The 5,192-nt window shown below is 32.9% G+C and overlaps 1 protein-coding gene across 2 annotated transcripts in view; it reads left to right on the top strand.

Moving 5' to 3' along the window:
* The window catches only part of LOC106477596 (natural resistance-associated macrophage protein 2-like), an 84,549-nt gene that overhangs the window by 7,337 nt on the left and 72,020 nt on the right, over positions 1-5,192 (top strand). Inside the window, exon 1 of one of the 2 annotated variants that reach the window (XM_022381474.1) lies at positions 2,550-2,619. The exons of the other annotated variant lie outside the window; for it this stretch is intronic. The gene's annotated coding sequence lies outside the window, so the exon portion shown is untranslated. Of the gene's footprint in view, positions 1-2,549; positions 2,620-5,192 lie in introns of those variants that run through there. 2 annotated transcript variants of the gene reach the window in all.

Raw genomic sequence — 5,192 nt, 5'->3', positions numbered from 1 at the left:
AAATAGGTTGTTCTCTTCATTGACTTTCGGGAACACGATGGACAAACAGAACGGATAGTGTCAGGGCCTTTGCATTTCATCTTTCTGGAATTCTGGATGCACTATCAGAAATTCTTCAACTCAATCTTACATCTAAAGCAAGAACTGAAGCCAAATGTATAACTGATTATGTGCAGTCATTTTCTTGAATCTCGATGGCTGTAATTTAAAGATACTCGTGGTCATCGATCAGTGCAATCAAGTATTACAGGCCCTTAAAGCTATCATTGAAGCTAAATTGGTTGCATATAGCATGAATCTTCTGCCACAACTGCCTGCAAAATGGAGAACAGTTCCCAAATATTTTTGTGATGAAAATAAAGACGACTCCTTGCCTAATTGTGAATAAAATGAACCTGTAAAGGAGACAAAATTCAGACGAGACACATTTTATAGATCATAACTTCTGTTATTGCTGGGCTCACTACAAGATATAGAGCAGCAAAAGATAACAATCAGACTTTTTCCTTTTTCTGGCAATATCTAGATATATCTGAGAATAAGCTACATTCAAAAACTAAAGAGTTTGTTACCAAATATAGATCTGATGGGTCAAAAGACTTAATGAAAAAATTTAAACATCCAAAGGCCATCCACAAACTCGGTGATACTGAATTAAATCCATTGGATCTTCTCAACAAACTGCACAAATGCAAGCTACACCCACTTTCCCAAATTTTTCTGTAGCCCTTTGCATTTTATGCACAATTCCAGTCACAACTGCAGAAGGGGAAAGATATTTTATAATGTTACGACAGCGTAACAATAGCAAGCTGAAACTGGTAAAAATTATCTTCGCTCCACAATTGCTCAAGACCGACTGACAGATCTGGAAGCCCTGGCAATTGTAAACCAGTTAGCCCGTACTTTGGATTTCAGCAGAATCATTAATCACTTCGGCAGACAGAAGGCAAAGAAAGTACACTTCTAACAATGAAAATCATACAGTAAAAAAAATTCTGGCCTAATGACGATAAAACTACTTATGTATTAAAATGGAAGAAAAGTATAAATCTGATTTGTATTCAACTAGTTCTATTTTATTTTGCTATTAAATAATGGATATGTTTACGTACAATTAAGCATTACTTTCATATATTCACCTTATTAAATAAAAAGTAAACTTAATGTGTGAGTATTTCTTTCTGCTTTATTAATTTTATTCATTTATTTAATAAAATTATTTAATCAACGACTTTTGTGATTTTTCTTTTAGGCAACAATGTGTTTCTGTTTTAGCGCATTTGTTAACTGTATGATGATAGAATTATTCATGATTCCTTAAAAATTGGTTGTCCATTTTTATCCGAGTAATTTGTTGAAATTTATTAATAGTTAGTTGGACATGTATTCAGTTTGCTTGTTATGTATAAAACGAATAAAAAACATACATAATAAAATACTGATTAAATATAACTTGTGTTATAAAATAAGCCTAAAGCTTCATAATTACTCATAAATTGCTGTATTTAAATAAGACAAACTAGCAACTAACAAATCCACACTAATATTGCTCTTACAAATCCTCAAAATATGATATCCAACTGTAAAATCTGTAACAAAAACACAATAGGTTAGTAGGATACATATACCATGGTAGATCTATGAATATGGTATGTAATAGTGTTTTTAATCCAAGATTGAATAAATTATCCTGTTAAGGAATCACAAATCTCAGCTTGTTGACTGTTTGTACATTCATATCTGGGTCTGTAGAAGGGGGCGCATATAACAATCCTTACCCGGAGCCCGGGTTAGTTCTCGGCGGCCATGGTGGTGTTGACTAGCTGCCTTCGTTGTAGTCTATCAATTAGAAATAAGAGATGGCTAATGCAGATAGCCCTCGAATAGCTTTGCGTGAAAGTCAGTAAACAAATAAATAAAACAAGCACTCTCTAACTAGCATAACTACTCTTCACGGAACGTTGTATTTATAATCTATCATGTTCTAGATATTTATAGGAGTTGCTTGATCTTAACGTGATGCTCCTTATAGCTCCATCACACTAGATTATGGAGGAATATAGTGATAATAGTGAATATCATAGATACCCAACTAATGAATCAATGAATTCTTATTATAAGTTTTTGTTTTATAACATTGAATAATCGTAGTTAGGGCACTATATGAAATTATTTACATTATTTATTATCCTTCCCGGTGGCTCAGCGATAAGTCTGAAGGCTTATAACAATAAAAACTAGGTTTCAATACTCATGGTGGGCATAATACAGATAGCCCATTTTGTAACTTTGTGCATAAAAAATTATTTACTATATAATTTTTTTAGTTCTGATCATATGCTATTAGCGTAATAGTGCTCACTTTTTAAACTGTTTCAAAGAATCTAAAAACCTGGGAAAGAATGAAAGAGTTTTTCTTTTAGTTACTATGTGTGATAAAAAATGAGGTTCAAAATTAATAGCAGTGCTGTTGCTATTAAAGTGTAGGTTAATTTTGTATGGTTTTCAATAGATGGCGTTTAGGTATTTGTTTATAGCATGAAACAGTTCGTGCCTTGTACAGAGTGGATACAGTGATCTCTGTACTCTTCTGTACAGAGGTTGAAGGTGCATAAGGTAGGATTAACAAAGTAATGTTTTATAAATTATTGGAAATGTGTGTGTATAATATTAATAGTATATTACAGGTGCATTTATTTTTGTACGTTTCTAATAATAAGGCTATTAAATATTATTTCTCTGTTACTATTAGTAGTATTAGAATGGAATAAATCAGCGTAACTATTAGTATTAGTATTAATAAAATAATATTCATGATGTTAGAAAAACACGTAGGTTCAAGAAGTCTTGATAGAAATAAATTAAAACCGTATAACCCGAGCGCTTTCGGAAGGTAGACCTTTCTTCTTCAGGGGCAAATAAAATAATATATTATTATATAAGTATTATTAATATAGATATGTGATTTACACGGACACAGTTATAATTCACCCAGCAACCGACACCTACACCACAGTTATCCACTTATTTACTATACTTAGATAATTTCGTGATGCGTTGTATAATTAAATGTGGCTTATATAAACGTGCACCATAAAGTATTAGCCACCTCATGATACTTGTGATGCCGGATGTTGATGACAGTGATTTAGGTTATTTTCCCTTCTTACTCTTATTCACTTTTGTCTCTCCATAGTACATCCTATGCATGCATTTCGAGTATTGGTTTATAACAACATAAATGCCAAATTATGCACCAAGACTAAGAATTAGAAGTAATTGACGTTTTATTTACAAAATGTTCTTTAAATAGAATTTTTAAGTATAAACTGAAAGTACTAATCATTTACAAAAACAGGCAATTTCAAATGGAAATAGGAAGTTTTAAAATAAAAGTTTCTTTAAAGTTAGAAATTGTAAATAAGATTAAGAATCTCTAAAAATAAAAGAAAAAATGGTAATGCACACTGACAGGTTCTTAAACCATAGCTTAAGGAAATCACCGTTTCAGGTTAAAACCTGAAGAGTTTCCTTTAAGTTTAACAGTTTAAGACATTTTGCTACCAACACCATGAAGAATACAGTAATTTGAGTAAGTCTTTACTACATGTAGCTTGCAACATAAAATGCAGTATGAAGTCTCCTCTCCATTTTAAAAAAAAGCTGCTCTTTTTGCATGATGAAACAAGTGTAAACTAGAAACTTGGGTAGTACATAGAAAAATAAAAAAGGTTGCCATTGCTCTTGACCAAAAACTAAGTATCAGTTGGATTTACATTACATATTATGAACATTTGGTTAAATAACTAAAAATTGTATAACTTACATATAGTCATAAATAAAAAAGATATGAAAGTAGTGCATACAATCTAATAAACTTGTAACAATATAGTAAATGAAGAAATTAAGTAAAAATTCAAACAGAGGGTTAAGTTCTGCATAATGTATATTCTATGCCTTGAATCTCTTCTTCCAGACTGGGAATTTTCTTATTTTGACTCTCTTTTACTCTTCTACGCCCTTTGTTTACTCACATTTTAACTTGCTATCCTCTTTATCCTTTCTTCTGAAGCTATGCTTTGCTATCCTGACAGATTTACTGTAGGAAGGGCACATTTCTCCATTTTTTATTTCAGCTGTTGCCCAACTAACTTTTTTTGCTTCTGGAAATTGGTTCATTGAGATACCTTGTTTTCTGGTATTAAACTCCCTCAGATTTATCTCAGGGAACTTCATTTGACACCCTTCCTTTATGCAGACTTATTGGAGAGTTTCTCATCATGTGGCCCCTTTCTTGTGTACTTCCTCCCAAGTGGCCATTCATTATTAGGCTAAATGATTAGTTCACTTGTTTCTGTAATCACCTCCTAGCTTTGTTCCTGTGGGATCTTTGTCCATTTGTAGATAATGCAACTTTGCAGGAGGCCCTTGGGTTCCAAATGTTTTCTCTCAGGATTTTTCTCTGTCATCCAGGGCTGTCACGTTTCTGTTTTCAACTAAGTTCTGATAGCATTCACATAGAGATTGCACTTATAGGGTCTTTATTTCCACCACTGTAGGGACACTTAACAACTAGTATCCTGTCCTGGAAGGCTTCTTCTGCCATAACCTCCATTCTCCTTTGGGAGTCTGCTTGTTTTTCTGGTTGAATGATTAGGCTTCTGAGTCAGTATTGTTTCCAATTCAGTATTTGATTCATTTGAGGATGTGTATCACATCATTTGCCGGGTGGGCTCAGCCATCTCTTTTACATTTTCAAGATATAGAAATTCTGATTTCCAAGTCTCTCTCTCTCTCTTTTTTGTCTTACCATACATGAGATTCTGGCTGATCAGTAGAATATACCTTGTAATCAGCTACCCATTCTTTTTCTACTTCCATCTTTCTCTCTCACTGTTATCAAGGATAGATACAGGCCTGGTGTGCTGGGTGGGTGCCCCCCCCCCCATTTAATATATATAATTGCAAAAATTGGATCTCTGAAGAGGGAATAATGTAGCAAAATTTCATATTAAATTTAAAAAAAATCAATAATTAATAACAACAACATCATCTATCAAATGTTATAACAAATCTAAATAACCATTTAACCTCTACCAGGGAAGTCCCAAAAATTCCTTGTTTATGTTCAGAATTATTGCACCTCCCCGTTTTCAAAATCCTGGATCTGCCACTGGTTATCATGGTTT

This window comes from Limulus polyphemus, unplaced genomic scaffold (genome assembly GCF_000517525.1).
Source record: "Limulus polyphemus unplaced genomic scaffold, Limulus_polyphemus-2.1.2 Scaffold167, whole genome shotgun sequence".
In the NCBI taxonomy this organism is placed as follows: Eukaryota; Metazoa; Arthropoda; class Merostomata; order Xiphosura; family Limulidae; genus Limulus; species Limulus polyphemus.
This window is presented reverse-complemented; position numbering and strand designations above follow the sequence as displayed.